Below are 20,574 nucleotides of genomic sequence, written 5' to 3'. Positions count from 1 at the left end.
CTCATGGATACCACTCAGGTTCTTAACCTTCTGAGCCACAGCAGGAACTCCTGTGTTTTGCATTTTTGACCAGAACACAACAGAAGTGAAGCTGTGCCCTTCTCAGTACATCAAATAAGAAGACACATGATGTCAGTTAACTTGGATGATGTTAACTTCCATCACTGGTTAAGAGGGTGTTCACCAGGTTTCTTAATTTGTAAAGTTATTTTTTTCACTTTATAAAGCGTATCTTGTGAATAGACACTTCAAGATCATGTCCCTATCCTGTTCCTCTGCAAACTTTCATTTTAGCATCCACTGATGATTCTTACCAGAATAACTATTACTAGGATGGTTACCAAATGGCAATTTTCTAGCTCCATGATTCTTTCTACATTTAAGTGTTGGCTTTCAACTATAAGGAAGAGTTTTTCTCCCTGCATTTCTTATCTATGCATCATCTATCTATCTGTATCTGTAAGGTCTCATTGAGTCATATTTTATCCAGTGGATTACAATCTGCTTCTACCATTATTTATTTGTGATGCTCCAAGTATATTTGGCCAATGGGACCCCCTTCAGGCAGGCTTCTTGTCCTTTGAACATTTCTCCATCATGATTTATGCTCTTCTTTCCTCTATGGCACAAGATGTTTCAAGCTCACTCTGTAGTTTTCCAGTCCCTACTACAGAACCAGACACTTCTCCAAAGTTTTTGTTGACTCCTTTTAGTTGAGAATAGTCTTTAATGGACAAGACCTGGGCACTGAATGTGCAGAGTGAATATCCATGTTAGATTCCTCCAATTACAAAAGAGAAGGTCAGTTCTACCCCAGCTCCACTGGCTGCTAAATGTATGTATCTGAATTAAATCAAATGCTCAGAAATTCTGCACTCCAAAACCTTGTCAGGGAGAAATTCCAAGCTCATCTCCTACAATATTTATCAGAAAGCTAGAGTGGGATTCCCCATTATGGCTCAGAGGGTTAAAAACCCAACTAGTAGCCATGAGGGCGTGGATTCGATCCCTGGCCTCACCAAGTGGGTTAAGGATCCGGCATTGCCTCAAGCTGCAGTGTAAGTTGCAGATGCTGCTTGGATCTGGCGTTGCTGTGGCTGTGGCATAGGCCAGCAGCTGTAGCTCCATTTCAACCCCTGGCCTGGAAACTTCCATATGCCGCAAGTGCAGCCCAAAAAAGGGGGGCGGGGAATAGAAAATTTGGTCTGGAATGAATCTTATGGGGAGGCCTGCCTCACGCAGACCCTACATTCTTCCAGAAAGTCTATAACTCCGATTTTGTACCTACCATGGAATCAGAGAGTGACTCTGGACTTAGAAGCCCACTGTAGAAGGTTTTTACTGAGCTGCGTGAATTAAAACCAGCCCCATGAAATGGACCTTGTGTCCTACTAAAAGGCAGTGTTGGCTATCGTTTGCAGTTGCCAACTCTCTGGAGAAATTTCTTCATGTCACAGCAATAAGAATATTTGGACTTTTGCTTAGGAATTGGTTTCCTTTTTTGTGATGGATGCTGTAAATTCTGCCACTAGCCAGGTCTCCTTTGTGGTTGCAGTAATGCCTAGAACCAAATCTGTGGTGCGTGTAGCAAGGCTGCGGATCGTTGCAGTGAACGTTTTCACGATCCCTCATTCCTGCTGCTTTTTATGACTGCATCCTAGGTGGCTTTCTCTCCCTAGCATCACCCCCATCATGATGGGTGCTATTTATAGGCTGGTGTATTAGGCGTAGAGAGCTGCCATTAAAAATACCACAGGCTGGGCAGCTTCAACAACAGACATTTATTTCCTTGCAGTTCTGGAGGCTGGAAGTCCCAGATGGAGGTGGTGGCAGATTGGGTTCCTGGTGAGAGCTCTCTTCTTGATTTGCAGATGGCTGCCTTCTCCTGTGTCCTCAAGGGGCCTTTCTTCTTTGTGCTCAGAGAGAGAGCTCCCTCCCTCTTCCGAAAAAGACACCAGTCCTGACACACACGACTGTATATAAAATAGATAAACAGCAAGGACCTGCTATATAGCACAGTGAACTGTATTCAATATCTTGTAATGACCTATAATGTTAATTTTTTTTTGGAAGAGAAGCTGAAAAGGAATACATATATACATGTATGTATATATGCATGCATGTATATGTATACACACATGTACATATATATCTGAATCACCTTGACATACACCTAAAATTAACACAACATTGTAAATCAAATATACTTCAATTTTTTAAAAAAAGAGAGCGTTCCTGTTGTGGCTCAGCGGTAACTAACCCAACTAGTATCCATGAGGATGCAGTTTCCATCCCTGGTCTTGTTCCATGGGTTAAGGATCCAGTGTTGCTGTGAGCTGTGGTGTACATAGGCCAGCAGTTACAGCTCTGATTTGACACCTAGCCTTGGAACTTTCATAGGCCACAGGTACAGCCCTAAAAAGCAAAAAATTAAAATAAAGTAAAATAAAAGACACCAGTCCTGTGGGATTAAGACCTCATCCTTATGACCACACTGAACCTTTGCTACCTCCTGAATAGATCCTGCCTCCAAGAACAGTCACACTGGGCCTCAGGGCTTCACCCTGAATTGGGCTGGAGGGGTTGGATATAACCGAGTCCATAAGTTCAGGCAAAGCGCTTCTCTCCTTGTGGACCACGTCAGAGTAATAGTATCGGGCCACAGAATCTGCACTCTCACTGAGTCTGCAGCCTTCTCCGCAGAGCACAGAATACAGACCCTGCTACCCCGAGACTTGAGGAATTGTGCTTTAGCTAAAATTATATCCAGGGCAATCCACTTGGCCCATTATTCTACCATCAGACAGCATAGAACAATTCTAAAGGGTTCCATCACCCCTTGCCCAGAGCCGCCCACACCCCTTCTCTCTCTATTGGAAGGTGAGCTCATTGCTGAAAGTGGGTGGGAAGGTCTCCGGTCTGAGCCAAGAAGCTGACCCTCTGTCCCCGTGAGATGTAAACACACAGCAGAGCAGCCGGGAGTCCGGTGGTCCTTGTGCAAGAAAGGGAAAAGTCTGAGGGCACACAGCTACCTGGGACTGGACTCCTGGACACGGGGGCATCTGCCCCCAGGCTTGCAGCTTCCCCCCTCTGGAACTTTCTCTACACGTCACTTCCAAGCCCCTCTGGCAGGAAGGATGCTGTTGGCCCAGTGGCTGGCCCAACAGGGTGTGTCTTCGGCTCTAGGAGCTCCGGTTCAGCTCAGGCAATGGGGTTTCTGCTTTTCTTCCCAAATCACCTATCGGTTCATTTTGAATTATCAGCAGTGCTGTGTCACCCACACTCCCAAAATCCCTCCTGCTAACAAATGCCCGAGGGGCTCGGGGTCTCAGGAAAGCGCACCTGCGCAGCAGAGAGTCCCAGGACCCATGCACCGCTCCCACCCCTGCACTCGGTTCCCTGGCCTCTCCTGCCTGCCCCGCCCCAGAGCCCTGCAGCCCACCCCGCCTCCACCTGCTTCTTGCTCAGAGGATCTGGCTGCTTGAACCGTGGCTGTCATGTCCAAGCCATGACCGCAGATCCTGTCTTGAGGACTCAAGCACAGCAATCCAGACCTACGTGCCCCTTCCTCCTCCAGCTTAGGCACATCCCGGGGCCACCTCCTCGTTAATGAGGCCTTTGAGACACCACCCTCGAAAACTGGTGACTTTCATCAGGAGATGGCAGTATTTATACCCCTGCTTAGATGGTACTGAACTTGTCAGTGCTGCCTGCAACACCAATTCTACCCTCCGGAACCAAGAAAACACCTCTGACACAGCAATTGGCACCGTCAATTTCAGAAGGAAGAATGATCACGTTTAAATAGTTGATCTGGAGCTCCCACTGTGGTGCAGCAGAAACGAATCTGAATAGCAACCATTAGGTTGCGGGTTTGAACCCCGGCCTCGCTCAGTGGGTTAAGGACCCAGTGTTGCCAGTGAGCTGTGGTGTAGGTCGCAGATGTGGCTTGGATCCTGTGTTGCTGTGGCTGTAGGCCGGTAGCTGCAGCTCCGATTGGACCCCTACCCTGGGAACTTCCTTATGCCATGGATGTGGCCCTAAAAGGACCAAAAAAAAAAAAAAAAGAACCCTGAAAACATAATATGTACAACAAAGACATGGCTCATGTGGGCTCCCCTATTCCCATCATTTTCCTGATTTTTCTACTAAAATGTGAAATGGGATGGGCCATTATTCTTACAATTGATAACAGTGGGAATTGGGGTTGTACAGCTGAAGAGATTACATTTGCTCCTGTCTTCTATAAGCCAGTGAGCTTTCAACACAGTCTGAACCCGTATTCAGCTCCTTGGAAATTATTCTGAAAGGGAAAAAAGTCATTGATTTATTTCTCAAAGGGAGAGAGAGAAGAAGTTGAAATAAAAGTTAAGGCAGGTTGTAGGTTCTTCTCAACGCTCTTTAATCTCTGAAAGTGGCTGCATATATCAAATTCCATTGCCACCAACCCCAAATGATAATCAAAGTGTTAAGATTCAACTACATCAAAAATTGCTTGTCATGAGTGGGCAGCTGAGGGTAGATAAATCTTCTTTTAACCACATAGCAAAACATCTCAGAAGACATTTCATCCACGGTAGTGAACCATAGGGGAAGCTTATTGAATGAATGAATAAATTCATTATCTGTGCCATTGTTTAACTTAATGGGTCCTGTGGGGTCCATGGAGTTCTGATGGCTGTGCTTTCCAGGTAAGCACAGGTGTTCTAGCAACTAGACAGATCCCACCCCTGCCAGGTGGCCTCCAGCCATGTCTCATTCCACTCTACTAATACTCCTGATTTCAATTCATGCCAAAACCTGAGCAAAGTACAGTAGGTTGAATGCCTGGAGGCCATTCCGGCCAGAGGCAAAACTGTGAATCAGGCGCAGGATAGGATGTCCAAGAGGAACCCTTCAGAAGTCACCTTAACTGGGGCTCCCACCCAGTGGGTGTCAAGTCCTTCCAGGTTCCAACAAGAGCTGCCAGGCTTCATGAACCCAGCTTGGTGACTCAACTCTTCACCTCCCATTGAAGGGAAAGAGTTGTAAATGTACGATTTGCAAGCATGATTTGAGACCTCCCTCAGCCACCCCCTTAATTGGCCATCTGTCCCCGCAGTGGCTCACAGGGCTAGTAAACCTGCCATCTCAGCCTCCATCTCCATCCTTCCTCCTCAAAGATGCAGCTTAGGGGTGCTTGGCTTGAAACTGAAAAGTCACCTGAAATTTCACCTGACTATGTTACTCTGATCGATGCCTGCTCCTGACCTGTCTTCTGTTTGGAAAAGGAAGAACCCTATGGTTTAACATATACACACTGCTATACGTAAAATGAAAATCAGCAAGGACCTGCTGTATAGCATTAAGAACTCTACTCAGTATTTTCTAATAACCCATACGAGGGAAGAATTCTAAAAAGAATGGATATCCGTAGATGTATAACTGAATCACTTTGCTCGACACCTGAAACTAACATAACACTGTAAATCAGCTCTATGCCATTATAAAATAAAAATTAAATTTAAAATAATAAAGTGAGATAAATCCTTCTAAGAAAAAAAATTCCATGGATTTTTTTTTTTAATTCATATTTGTGCCCTGACTGCAGCCATAGGCTGTTAACTGGGCCAGGTACCATTCTTGGTAACCACATCCCCAGAGTTCAGGAAAATATTCATAGGCCATTGGCAAATTCAAAAATCTTGAAGTTTCCTGAGTTTCCTACAGTAAAGTTTTTGTATCTACCAACACTGTTACAGATGCAACGGTATGTAGCTGCCCCGCAGACAGTGGCTGAAGTCGAAACTTATCCCAACAAACACTTGGTTAATTCACTGATTATTTCAACAAGACAGACATTGTATTAAAAGTCTTGTGGCTCAGCCAGAATGAACCCAACTAGTATTAATGAGGATGCAATTACGATCCCTGCCCCTTCTCCATGGGTTAAGGATCTAGCCCTGCTGTGACTATGGTGTTGTAGGCTGACAGCTGCAGCTTTGCACCCCTAGCCCAGGAACTTCCATATGCCCCAGGCGCAGCCCTAAAAAGTAAAATAAAATAAGATAAAATAAAATAAAATAATCTTGTGGTGAATAGCCTTTTTATAAACTTTAAACAAGGTTCAAGCGGGACACGTCCTGGTGTATGGTGTAGAGTGGAAATGCCTGAGTGTGAAAATAAATAGATAAATAAATAATGATAAACTTCCAGTTGTAGAATAGCTCATAATGATAACATAAAAAAAAATCAGGGAAAGAGGCTCACTGAAGTGGGGGAGGACCGCAAAAGGAATTGAGGAAGAAAGCTCATTCCTTTCCATCTGGTGGTAGCCATCAGGTGAGCCAAGATGGGCGCGTCCAAGTACATCCAACAGCTATGGGGCAAGAAGCCACCTGATGTCATTTGCTTTCTCCTCTGGGTTCATCGCTGGCAGTACCGCCAGCTTTCTGAGCTCCACGAGGCACCCTGCTCCACCCTCCCCAATAACGCACGGAGGCTGGGGTACAAGGCCAAGCCAGGTTATGTCATATATCGGAGGCGTGTGCGCTGCAGTGGCCACAAAGGCCCAGTTCCTAGGGGTGCACCTACCGCAAGCCTGTCCACTGTGGTGTCAACTAGCTAAAGTTTCAACAAAGCCTTCAGTCCATTGCCCAGGAGCAAGTTGGATGCCACTGTGCGGCTCTGAGAGTCCTGAGTTCTTACTGGGTTGGTGAAGATTCTACGTACAAGTTCTTTGACGTTGCCCTCGTTGATCCATTCCATAAAGCTCTCAGAAGAAATCCTGGCATGCAGTGGGATCGCCAAACCAGTCCACAAGCACAGGGAGATGCGAGGGCTGACTTGGTGGCTCTCCCCATGCAGCTTGGAGAAGGTGCAACACTCTCCAGCTCCACCGGTACCGCTAATATAAGTAAGGTTTGTAAAATTCTTACCTAATAAACAATTTAGGACATTCAAAAAAATCATAGTAATTGGTCATTTTTTCATATATGTGGACATTTTTAAGTAATTGTATCATCTGTTGATTAGCCATTTTAAATACATAATGCTATATTGAGAAGGCTAGGCTTTCCTAAGGACAATCTCTAGCTAACTGCCGTGGATGTCTCTCCTCTTGCCAAATCCTCAACCCACTGTGAAGTTCCCTATGGATACAGCAGTTTGGGCCATTGATAATGAATATGCTGGGGGCTTGGCCATCTGAGAGCCAACCGTTGATTCTGGGCCTGGGACCCAAACCTGCCTTGACAATGGGAAGGAGCTGCTGCTTCCCCCAACATGAATTGAACGGTGTGAGGGAAGGATTCTGAGGCCACCCGAGCTTCCCAGGGACTGCTGATGCCAGACAGGAAGCCTTGTCTTTCACAATCAGACATGAGGTTCAACATGTAAGTGGTCCAGCAGGATGTGTCCTGACACTCGTGGTAACTGGTCTCTCATATTACCAATAGAGCATTAATTCTCGAGAGGGGGGGAGGGTGGAGACCTACTGAGCGCCTAGCCCACTGAGTGCCTGCTGTGTCCTGGGACCTGGGTACTGTGAGTGGAGAGACGATCTCGATGAGCGACGCTCCGACCTATCAATGCCCCTCCGCGGGAGGCTTGGAAAACAAGAAGCAGGAGAGAACACTGAGCCCCTTAAAAGGAAAGAGAAAAAACGAGGTGGAACCCCTCGATGGGGGAGTGCGGAGAAAAGGAAAACACACTTTTCCCACCAGTTTTTCTTGTCACCCTTCTGCTTTAGGACCCCTTTTAAAATGTGTCTTTGTTGAAGTGCTCTCGGGGTAGGAAATGCGTCAAGGTTTCATCTCACTGAGGACATTGGAGGGTAAATCGGATCATTGTCATTACTTGGGCTTGGTCCACCAGAGAAGTTTCACTTTTTTTTTTTTTTTTTTTTTTTGTCTTTTTAGGGCCACACCCATGGCATATGGAAGTTTCCAGGCTAGGGGTCAGATTGAAGCAGCAGCTGCCAGCATGCGCCACAGCCACACAGGATCCACATTGTGTCTGCGATCCACACCACAGCTCACGGCAATGCCGGATGCTTAACCCACTGAGCAAGGCCAGGGATCGAACCTGCGTCCTTGTGGATGCTAGTCGGGTTCATTACTGCTGAGCCAGGACGGGAATTCCCATGGGTTCACTTTTTAAAAGCTGTAGATCCTGAAAATTCTTTCCCAAATGGGACTTCTCACTCTCTCCAGTACTTTGTACTTTCAAGAAACTATATAATATGTTATAATATATATTTTATATGTTATAATACAATATAGTATTAATTATTGAACATATACATACATATATGTATATACATATACATATATACACATTATAGATATCCATATGCATATATTTAATGACAGCTTCACTACAGTTGAATTGTATTAGTTCAGTATATATTCCAAGACTTCTCCACTTGACCTTCAGCATGCTCTCTGTGGATCTGATATTTTAGCCAACCCTTCCACCCATAATGTCACTGTGTCTATTAAGTACCTTTTCTAAAACTGTAGGACTAAGCAAAAATACTTACTAAGCCATGAAGTCTGGTTTTCAGCCAAGTATCTGCACAGACGGGTCTCATTAATGAATAATCTCAGGTGTCTTATCTGACACCTGCATCCCTCTTCCCCACCTGTTTAGCCATTAGAATTAAATATCCCAGAATGAGCCTTGCCAGTGTTACAGAAAAACCAGAGCCTGACAGTAGGTAGAGCAGTAAGTGCAGATTTTAATCAGGAACTATTACAATAGGGTTGAGAACTGGGCTCCATTCCAAATTCAATACGGACAAGCAGGGACTTTTAGCCAAGGTGGTTGAGGGGGAGGTGTCCATGGATGGAAAAATACTATGAGGAAATAGCCGGGGTAAGGGGACATTGTGACTAAACCCACCTAACAGGCTGCTTGCTGAGGGCAGGCAGAGTGATCAGACTTCATCCAGGGAGTGAGGAGGAAGAACCTGATCAGAGATTGCGAGTGATCAGATATCAAGGAGGGGGATGGGCTCTGCCTAAACTGACTTAGCAGGACGTTTGCTAAAATTGCCAAGACAGTCACGGAAGTCCAAAAATCAAGGCCTCGTTGGAGAGAAGGTTCAGAGAAGCCTGCCTAAAGTGGGGTCAGGGTGTGTCTTTGCACCAGCAAAGGGATCTGTCACAGGCTCCATCAGGCTGACCAATGAGGGTGAGATTCACCAGGGTAAGTCATGGACCTGTGGTCAGACGATGCAGTCGCACCCCTGTCCTTGACCAAGACACCGGGTTTACCTGGACCCCTAGTTCCTTTATCTAATGAGAAGGGACAATAACCTGCCTGGCTTGATGCTGATGATTATTAAATGAGATTACATAGGAGAGCTTAGCATAGAACCTGAAATATTGTAGACTACTGAGGAAAAAAAAAAAAAGCTGCTTTTTAACTACTGGTATAGTTCTAGTGCTCAGAAGCTCTACTCACCTGTACCGTGACAGGTGGTTCAAACACCTAAAAATGTCAGTTGGAAAATGCATCCATCCTCCTTATTAGCTGGCAATTCTTTCTTAGGTTGAGTCGCAACGTGATGATCTGGGAATTCCATCGCATATCATTCAGTTAACTTTAGAAGCTTCGACTCTAAAATTATCTTTAAAGAGAAAAGAAGAAAACCTGTCTGCAAGCCCTTACCAAAAAAAATCAGCTAGAGATTGGGGAGATCTTTATTTCTCACACAGGTGTCCTAGACCTAAAACAGGTCTGATGAGAGGGACACCATCCATCTTGGACGGTAGGACTCAGTGAACCACAAGAACCATGGGGATTTAAATCACCCGGAATCACTGAATATACTAGAAATGGAAAGAAAAAAAAAACTTTTCAATCATCTGACACTTGTTTATCTGGTATCTTGATCCACTAGTTTCCAGAATCCAACTAAGCGAGAGGAGAAATGCAACCACAAAGCCACCAGAGTCCACTGATTAAACCTTGGGCATTTTAGCACAACATCTGAGGCTGACGTGAAAATAAGCCCAGCCTTTTTCTTTCTTTTTTTCTAAAAGAGATCCTAAGAAAGTCAGTTGACTGGATCCCCAGACCAGAGTAGACCAGAAGCAATAAATAATGGCAGGAGATGGGTTTGCTAACCGCTGGCCGGTGGAAAACAGTAAAGTTGGGTCTGGCAGTGAGTAAGGAGAGCCCAGAGCTACACGTTAAAGAAAAAGAGCCCAGGGAATTCCCATCATGGCTCAGCGGTAATGAACACGACTAGTATTCATGAGGTTGCAAGTTCCCATCCCTGGTCTCACTCATTGTGTTAAGGATCCAGCATTGCTGTGAGCTGTGGTGTAGGTTGCAGACACGGCTCAGATCTTGTGTTGCTGTAGTGTAGGCTGGTGGCTACAGTTCTGATTCGGCCCCTAGCCTGGGAACTTTCATATGCCATGGGTGCAGCCCTAAAAGCAAAAAATAAAAAAATAAAAAGAGCCCAAACATGCAGCCATTGGGAACCATTTATGAGAAGCCAAGTGTTCTACACTTTCCAACCTCCAGAGGCAGGTCTGCACAGAGGGGCAGCCCCATATTTAAGGTTCCAGCGAGTATAGGCTGCTTGCAAAGAGAAGAGAGCACTGGTCACATTCTAGAAAGATTTCTGTCTTCAACCGAGAAGTGTTTGTTTATTTATATTGCAATTTAAGGGCAACACCTCAGGCATCTGAGAAATCCATGCTGTGGCATGTCCTCCTCCGTGGTGAGGTGGGGGCTGGAACGTCCTGGCTCCCAGCAGCCTGTGTCCCCAGTCCAAGCTGTCCCCAGTAAGGACGCTCCTGTCACATTGTTCTCACCCAGGCCAGCACTGAAAGCACTTCTAAGGGCCCAGGTGGTGTGAGCAGATGCCACCCCCTGCCTTTAGGGGCCTCCCTGTGTTCTAGAAAGTACTCTGCCCTTTGGCAGCCTTAGGACAGCATACACTGGAGGACCAGCCCGCTGTGGCAGCAACACAGCCACTCTGGACCTCACTTACCCCAGAAACAGTGTTATTTGGCCAAGTACTCTTAGAACTTTGGATCTGTCTGCTTTTAGGAAGCATATGTGGCTGGACTTGTGATCAGAAGATGCAGTCACGCCCCTGTCTGCCGGAGGCCAGCTCGGGCAGCCAGGGAGTGTACACTTTTTCCCGGTTGGAGAGGGACACGGCGTCGGCAAATGTACATATGGAGACAGCCTCTTTGTCCCTTCTTTCAGGGCGCTGGACTGCTCAAATTTTATTGGCATAAGTGGTTGATTATATAGACAGCTTTTCACTACAGATTACATCACAGTGTTAAAAGTACATTGGTTAACTATTACATGGTATAGCAGCTATACATCATGTTTTAAGATCTTTATCTTAACTAAACTTAGTGGGTACAATTTAGGGGCAATTAGGTACAATACATCGTGTGGAAAGGAGGAGACTCAGTACAAATCATCCCATGGCCAGCCAGTCTTTACAATTTGAAGAGGTCACAGACACAAGAATTTGGCATTCACAAATCTTGTTTTTAGACTGGTGCTTATTTTTAAAGCATATGGCAGGGAGACAGTGTAAGAAAATATAAACCAACTTAACTATACTAGCTATCACTTAAAAGCTTCTAAAATCAAGGACAAAACTCACAGCTAGGTTTCTTGGATAATATATGTCTAACTTTTATGAAGCTCATTAAAATCCTAACTCTAAAGTTTACTATATAACTAGTTAATAGATAAACACTATGTTTTAACTAAGTTGGATTTAAATAGGGGAAAGTCCTTCAGGATGAAATTCTTATTATATTAGTGTTGTAACTTTGTTAAATCACAAATCACCACAGGAAAATAAGAATAAGTAAATAATCAGGAAAGACTGAGGAAAAACTGAATAACAAGTGAATAACAGAAAAGACTAAATCACCCATGGAACAATCCCCACTCAGCAACACAACATGGAAATTATTTTCTGGGAAATTAGTTTTCCACCTATGTCAGTGGGCAAGCCTTACTGCCTTCTGGGGCCTGTCCTCGGAATCATGCCATGCAGGCAGGCGTCCCCTTGTTTGGGAGCCTGCCCTCGGAAGTGTACCATTCAGACAGGCCCCTTTTAGGAGCTTGCCCTCGGAACTGCACCGTCCAGGCAGGCTCCCTTTTTTGATTAGGAGCCTGCCTTCGGAATTGCACCGTTCAGGCAAACTCCCTTCCTCGGCTCCATGTATCTTCTCGGCTCCCCGCACCTGTCCTTGACCAAGACACTGGGTTTACCTTGACCCCCAGATGCTTTATCTGATGAGAGGGGGTAATAACCTGCCCGGCTCGATGCTCCCCATCCCCACCCCTCCTTTTACACTTATCCCCTCTCTTCCCATGATGTCTGTGTCCTGGCCCCTGGGTGCACAGGGTTCTGAGCCCTGTGACCGAAGGCCTAGGCCCCTGCCTGCCCTTGCGTCCTGAGCAGCATCTCACACAGGAGAGGGGGGTGTGTGGAAGTCAAAAGCGACAAACACCAGATTCACACATGTTTTCATCACATCACACCTGTTCTTTCCCTCCCAGAAAACAGATACCCTGGCCCTCCACCTACAGAGCCAGTTTGATCTGGGTGATGAATCTCTTCATTGGCTTCCGTCTAAAGCAATTAAATTTTGCCTGTCACTGTCCTCCACTGTAAGAGTGGCCCAAAGCAAAACCATTTTATTGCCAGCGAAGGATCAATTTCTGGCTCCCCATTTATTTTCATTTTGATGTCGATGTTTTTCCATTAACAGTTGCATCTGGTAAAAAATCCAAATAGCATCAAAGTAGAGATAATGAAAAATACATCCCCCCACCCACCCTATTCTCCAGCGCCTCTACCAGCAACGCACAGTTCACAGCCACTTGTATGCCTTTCAGAAATGTTCCGTATTTATTCAAGCATATGTCCACCTGCATTAATACATATTTATATTTTGTTACACAACGGGAAGCATACGTTTTCGCTCATGGTTAATTCTTTTTCGAAGTGTCATACATGTAAGTATTACGTATTCTTTTAAAGCGCAAAATAATAGTCCCTTTCATGGAAGTATGACCTTGCATATAGTGAGGGCTCTGCTGACGCATATTGAGACAGCTTCCTACATTTTTAGTTACAAACAACATCGCAAGGAAACTCTTTGATTCCCACAGTATAGAAGCTTAGACGTGAGCCTGTTGGGAGGAAGGAGGATGTGCACAGTTTGCTTTTGAAATGCTGCCAGGGTGCCCACAGAGGTTGTGTTGATTAACAAGCCCTTCCAAGGGCACATGCCTAAGTGAACATACTTTCATGCACCCTGGCTCCAAGTAGCTCATTGATCTTTGCCGGTAGGCTAAGTGAAAACAAGGTGCTGCTTACACTTCTCAGAAAGGAGTTGAGTATATTTTAATACATGTCCAGGTGTTGCTTTTTCTCCCCTTTGCCCATGTTTTCCAATGCATGCTTACCTTTTGCCATTTGATTTGGAAAGTCTTGTTTCCTATAGAGAAAATTAGCCCTTGGTCAGCAACATATTTTGCAAATACATGCTCCTCACAACCTGTCCTTGGTCTCATGGTTTTCATTGTTCGTGGCATTTTTATTTTCTATCTTTAGCCCCCAATTTTTTTTTGTCTTTCTAGGGCGGCACCTGTGGTATATGGAAGTTCCCAGGCTAGGGGTCGAATTGGAGCTGTATCCACCAGCCTACACCACAGCCACAGCAACGCCAGATCCAAGCTATGTCTTCAACCTACACCACAGCTCATGGCAATGCCAGATCCTTAACCCACTGAGCAAGGTCAGGGATTGAACCTGCATCCTCATAGATGCTAGTCAGATTTGTTTCCACTGAGCCATGATAGGAACTCCATTAATATTTTTATAATATTTTTATTTTATGCAGTGAAACAATGTTTTTCTTGACGAGATCTCAGTTTTATGGCGTAGGGCATGTTTCTTTTCAGGAACACAGGAATAGGCCTTCCCTATTCCTGTTTTATTACCATCAAATAACTCTGCTTTGTTTGCCCAGAGTCGTTGAACAGCTTAACTTTGAGACTGAGCTCTTTGATCCAGTTGGACTCAGCCATCCATGGAATAATCCATCCCCCCGCCCCCCGATTTGAGTGCTTATCAGCTTTGCACTTTGTGATTTTGCTGATCCTCTTCCTCAAAAGAAAACACAAGTCAATAGTAAATACTCCTGATCTTTGGGTTATGGTGACTGTTTCAAATACCAGTCTAAGCTCCCTTAAGCTGCCTCTGCCAACACCAATTTTTATCATTGTTATTGTTGTGCTGTGTTCTCCAAAATCCGTATGGCAAAGACCTAACCGCCAGTACGTAAGCATATGGCCTTATTTGAAAAGGGGGTCTTGGCAGAGGAAAGCAGTGAAGATGAGGTCATAGCAGGGTAGAGTGGCCCCCACTCCAATGTGAAGGGTGTCCTTAGAAAAAGGGGGGATTTGGACACAAACACGTGCTCAGGGGGAGCATCGTGTAAAGATGAAGGAAGAGACCTGGGTGGTGCGTCTCCAAGGAACACCAAAGACTGTCAACAACCCCCAGAAGCCAGGACAGAGGCCTGGCACAGCCCTTCCATCACCATCTTCAGGAGAAGCCAAACTGTGGACACCTTGATCCCAAGACTCCAGCCTCCGGACTGCAAGACAACAGCTTTCCATTGATAAAGCCCCCAGCTCCATGATGCTTCGTCATGGCAGCCCTAGCAAACCAACACTACAATTATAGGGAAAGTTTTGACTTCTTACTTACGATGGGAGGTCAGTCCATTTGCTGTTGGAGAAGCTTCGACGGGGAACCTGTGTGCAGGTGGGCCTCACACAGACATCAGGCCCAGCTCAGGCCATCCATGAGAGGCACTCCTGGCTTCGTCCTGCCCACCCGACATGGGGTGGCATTGCGAGTGGCCAGGTCAGCAGTGGATTGCAAATGCCAGGCCCTCTCCCTCTGCCTACCCAAATACCAAGTCCTTCCCCTGTGGTACATCAGGCAAGAGCTGGCCCCCAGTCCAACCAGCAACCCACTGTGGTGAGACACCTCCCCCCTAGCCCACCTCCTCCACCCCTCCCTCACTCCCCCTACCTTCCCCACCTCCACTCCCTACCCCCACCCTCACCTCTCCCTCACTGCCACCCCCTCCCCCTCCCCAACTCCCCTTCCCCACCCCTCCCCCACCCCACCTCCCTCTCCCAGTCCCCAGATGCTATCAGCTCCTAGCAGAACTCTGCCCGTTCAAGCCCTGGGCTTGGCTTCCTTCCCATCTCCCCTTCCCCCCCCTCAGCTGAGATCTTTCCTTCCCTCTTCCTGCAAACAAACAAACATGCTGAGCTGCAAAAACGGACCATTCTGACCCCTGAAGGAAGTGCATCTGCGGTTCCTCAGCTGAGAAGTATTATCTGCAATGTGCTCATAAAACTACAGAAAAGCCAATGGGCCGAGAGAAGGAGGCCGCGGGGAAAGGATGATCCTTTGGGAGACCCCGAGGAAGGATTTATTCTGAGATGCTCTCTTTAAATGCTGTTTTTAAAAAGCACGAGCCTTGCAAATCCCTCCAGGAATGGGGGTTTCTCAACTGCCACGTCACACAGGCACCCACAGCCTCGTCTGTCACCGGGGAATCCACATTTGCAACACTGGCTCCTTCTTTTTCTGCAGACAAGACTTTTCTTTCGGGATGGCTTCCTGTTTCTATTGGAATTTTGGGTGATGTCTTGTGGCCCATTTCCTCCCTTGGGAACACACAGCTGAAGAATCATAATGTGAATCAGGATGGTCACGTGGCTCAGGGGACACGCTTTTCCAGGAATGCGGCCCTCACTTGACGTGACGCCAGAGATGAGAGGCAGTGGGTGGGAGCAAGCTGGATCTACTTGGCAAGGCGGGCCTGGATGTTGGAGCTCTGATTCGGCCCAAGCACCCTTCCCAAGGGTCCACTGCTTCCTGAAACACCCCTGCCTTTGCTCCCCATTTCTCCAGAGCCCCAGAAAGCTGGGGCTTGCAGCGTCTTCCCAGCTAGCTGCAGGGTGGATGGAGCCCCTTCAGTTGTTCTCAGCATCTTCCCAGAAGGCTGCAGGGCAGATGGAGCACCATCAGTAGATCTCGGGCCGACAGAGGACCACTCTGGTCACTGCTCAGGCACCAAACCCATCTGTAGGGGGTTGAAAGGGGATCCCTCCAAAAGATGCTTATACCCTAAGCCCCACTACCTCTGAATGTGACCTTATTGGACAAAGGGTCTTCGAAGATGTAATTAAGCTAAGAATTTCAAGATTCGATCATCTGAGATTACCCAGGTGGTCCCTCAATCCTGGGACAAGAGTTCTTATAAGAAATAGAAGAGAAAAAGTCACAGAGGGAAAGGCCAGGTGAAGATGGAGGCAGGGATCCGAGTGATGGGGCAGAAAACCAAGGAACATCAGGAACCACTGGAGGCTGGAAAAGGCAGAAAGCATCTCCCCAAGAGACGTCAGAGGGAGCCTGGCCCTTGCTGACACCTTTTTCTCAGACTTCTGGCTTCCAGATTTAAAAGAGAATAAATCTCTGTTTTAAGCCACCCACTTTATGGTGACTTGTCATGGCAGCCATGGGAATCGAACACACCATCCCTCCAAGTAATCCCCCACCTTCTGCTAGCTCCTCAGAGATCATCTAAATAATGTCTGTGGAATAAAGGAACCAACAAAACAGAAAGGTCCAGGGACTAGGCCCAGGCCGGTCCCTCAATTGGCAAGCATCCCAGACCTCTCTTCCCCAAATAAATAGAGCAATAGGTACCCATCACCTTCAACCATCAGCTGAGACTAGCATCTCACACCCTACCTCAAATTACATAGGGGCCCAACCGCAGGTGGTCTCAGTTGGTCAAGGTGACTTCCCAGAGCCTTGACCTTCCAAAAAACACCCTCTTTACCTTCTCTTCTTTTTTCTTATTCTTTTGTGGCCAGCTGACTTCACTAGCATAACTCACCAGTCACATACACATTCACAGAGAGAAAGTTTAATGAACATCAAGATAAGAAAACATCACTCATGTGTTTCCTTTTGGAATCAAAAAAGGTTATAGAGTATCCAACTGAGTGCAGACATTCCTAAGGAAACAAGCCCCTCAGGGAACAGACCAGAGTGAAGCCCACAGAATTGTGCACACGCCTCTCCTGTCAGAAGCTCCTGATCAAATTACAGGTTTATATTCAGCTCAGGACAATACGGAGCCTGGGCTAAATTCACCAATAAGCATCTGTCACTCTCATCTCAGACTGAAACCAACCCAGGAACTATGCACAGAAGATGAAGAGCAGGGCCCAATCAGAGAAGCTTGGCGAGTAATCAAATTACCATCTGGCTCTTTCTAGATCATCCTTCACTTAGATTGAATTATCCCTGCCAACACTTGGGAATTTCCTCCCCTAATGTGAGAGTTTCAAGTTGTTGCATCACATGAAAGATGCCAGGAAACATCAAGCATGAGAATACTCAACCCTTGGAGAAGTAGATTCAAGAGGAAATCTGGACCTCGGCACTGCCTTTGCTGACTGGGTTCGAGGGAGTAAGATCTTTACTCTTGGATTCGTATCAGACAGATTTCTCGAGGTTCCTTAGAAACCTTTCAGTTGACTTGGGGAGGGGGGCGGTGTCATAGCTCCCTCCATGACCAACATGGTCCTCAGCCCAGGGCCTTTGATGGGAACCTCTGGCGGAACACAAAGTCTGCCGGAAACAGGGAGCATCGCCCACTGGGCACAGTGGACTGAGAGCCCTGAGGACCCAGAGGTGAAGGCTCATGAGGATGGTACAGTGTTCTGCACAGTACACGTATTAGCCTGGACTCTCCAGAGAAACAGAACCAATAGGAAAGTGGTCGACAGATGATAGATAATAGCTAGTCAATGGATATAGATAGGTAGATGATAGATAAAGAGTGTTATTGTAAGAAATTAGGTCACATATCTGTGGAGGCCAAGACGTCCCAAAACCTACAGTTGGCAAGTTGGGCACCCCAGAGAGCCAATGGCGTAGGTCTAGTCCAGTCCAAATCTGAAGATAGAAGGCCAAGGGCCCAGCTCAGAGACAGTCAAGCAAGGGAAGGAAACCCTCTCTTCCTCCAGCTTCTTGTTCTATTCAGACCTTGAATGAATCGGATGAGCTCCACCCACTGGGGGGGGGAACTCTGCTTTACTCAGCCCAGCATAGAAAATATTAACTTTATCCAGAAACACCCACGCAGACACACCCAGGATAATGTTTGACCATGTATCTGGGTTCCTGGTGACCCCATCAAGCTGAAAGCTCACATACAATGAACCACCACAGTATGGATACCGTCGGTTTCAGTGGTTTCAGTGGCAGCCCCATGGGCCCCACAGTCAGCTGGTCTGCTGCTCCATGGCTCAGGCGGTGAGCATCCTTGGAGCCTTGTGCAGTCTGAGAACTTTTGGTGTTGTGGGGGAGGGGTGAAACATACTAGAGGGTCTCTGGAAGCACAAGGTTGAGAAACAGCCCCACCCCAAGACTGAAACAGGCACGACCTTGGCAGCAGAGGAACTGTTTGGAAGCCAACAGAAACAGTGCCACCATGCAGGTGCCCTCGTCCCTGGCTGATGGGACCAGGGCCACAGTCTGTGGTGAGCAGAGTTCTGTTATCTTCACACACACCATTCTTGGCCACCTACTTCACTCTGATCTGTCCCCAGAGGACTTGCTTCCTCAGGAATTTCTGCACTGAGCTGGAATCTTCATATGCTTTATTCACTCCAAAAGGGGAAAAAAATGAATGAGCAACAACCAAGAATGGGCAGTTCTTTGTAGACACTCCAGACCAGCAGGGGAAACCAGCTGAGATTGAATGGGATCTACCCATCTAGCTTTTGCATCAGCGGAAAAAAAGAAAAATTCCCAGTAGACTATTTACTTACATACAAATATCTAGCTAGCGTCAAGTAAGAATTTTAATAAAAGTCGTCACAGTGGTAACTGGCCCTTCTGATGACTCAGGGCTTCCCTGGACACCAGTGCTCACAGACATTCAGTGGCTTCAAAAATGAGTAATGAAGATGTTTGGGAAAGGTTTTTAAGGTCAAAAGATAGGGTTCTTTCAACCAAATCAAGAAGACGAGAGAGTGTGATATGCCGAATCACTGCAAAAGGCAGCCAGGAGAATTTACTGGGACAAACAGGGCTCTGGGCTTAGCGCAATCTCCAGGGCAGAGAGGGTCCTGCCATGGTGACATCACTCCCTCATTAGCTGCCGGCCATCCTCACCTTTGTGCTGGGTTTGGGTTGGCAGAGCTCGCCAACTGGTCAAGATGCGCATTGATTCCCTCCTTCCGTTAATCCAGAAAGAATTCTGTTTCTTCCCCACTCTGGCACCTTTGCCCAAAATTCATGCAATTTCTGCTAATAATAGTGAAACTAATGACCGCTTATTGAGCACGATGCATGTCGGCACTGTTCTAAGTATTTATACGTACTAACTCACAAAATCCTTACAGACCCTCTATGACGGAGACACCATTATTATCACCCTAATTTTATGGGTGAGGAAGCAGAGACATGGGAGATTGAATTAACTCACACAGAGCTTCTGTATTGGTTATCTATTGCTGCACAGCTTACCCCAAAACTCAGTGCTGAAAACAGCAGATTGTGTTATCTCAGAGTTTCTGTAGGTCAAGAATGAGGAACTGCTTAGCTGGGTGGTTCTGGCTCAGGGTCTTCCATGGGGTTGCAGATGCAGCCAGAGCTGCCGTCTTCTGGGGGCTTAACGGGGCTGGAGGATCCGCTTCCACGTGGCTGTCAGCGGGAGGCCCCAGTTCCTTGCCTTGTGGGTCCACAACATGGTAGGTAGTCTCCCCCAAAGCAGGTGGTCCCAAAGAGACAGAGAAAGCCTCAGTGTCTTTGATGACCTCATCTCTGAAGTCACACATCATCACTTCTGCTTTCACTTAATGAGTTACTAAATCCACCCCACACTTAGGGGGAGGCAAATCGGGCATCATCTCTTAAAGGGGGACTATTAAAGCATGTAAATGGTGGAGCTGAAATTTGGACCACTTGGTCTGGCTCCAAAGGCCACGTACTTCACCATCATGGTCATGATCCCTGAGTTTACTGGATGACAAGGGCCTCTCAACCCCATGTGCAAAACCCTGCATCTGGCAGAGGTGTATACTCTTCCAGGGCCAGGAACCACCAGCAGCCACTGTGCAGGCTTTCTGGGGGTTGTTGGGAATTGTACAACAAGCCTAGGGCCTGAGAACAGATGTTTCTAAACCTCCCAGAGAGCTTTAAGTCACTTAGGAGAGCATTCCTCGCCTCTCTGTGATTTTGCCTTAGAGAAGCCATAGTTCCCAAGTATTATTCCCTGCACCCAGAGGGATCAACTAAAACACAGATCTGACCGAAGCACTGCACCCCACTTCCTGTAGGATCTAATGCAAATCCTTCGATATGTCTTTGAAGGTCCTTCCCAGTAAAGACCTAACTCACCTGCCCAATATCCTCTCCACCTTCACCTTTACTTCAGCAACCCATGCCAAGGTCCCAGTGAATCACTCACTGGCTGTTCCCTC

General features: G+C 46.7%; 1 protein-coding gene and 1 pseudogene across 4 annotated transcripts in view; both read left to right on the top strand.

Annotated features, from left to right (window-relative positions):
* The window catches only part of KCNJ6 (potassium voltage-gated channel subfamily J member 6), a 294,141-nt gene that overhangs the window by 209,645 nt on the left and 63,922 nt on the right, over window positions 1-20,574 (top strand). The window lies entirely within an intron of this gene.
* On the top strand, window positions 4,023-6,947 carry LOC110256487 (annotated as a pseudogene).

The sequence above is a fragment of the Sus scrofa genome, chromosome 13, assembly GCF_000003025.6.
Source record: "Sus scrofa isolate TJ Tabasco breed Duroc chromosome 13, Sscrofa11.1, whole genome shotgun sequence".
Classification (NCBI taxonomy): domain Eukaryota; kingdom Metazoa; phylum Chordata; class Mammalia; order Artiodactyla; family Suidae; genus Sus; species Sus scrofa.
Note: the sequence above shows the minus strand (reverse complement) of the source record. Positions and strands in the feature narration are given on the sequence as shown.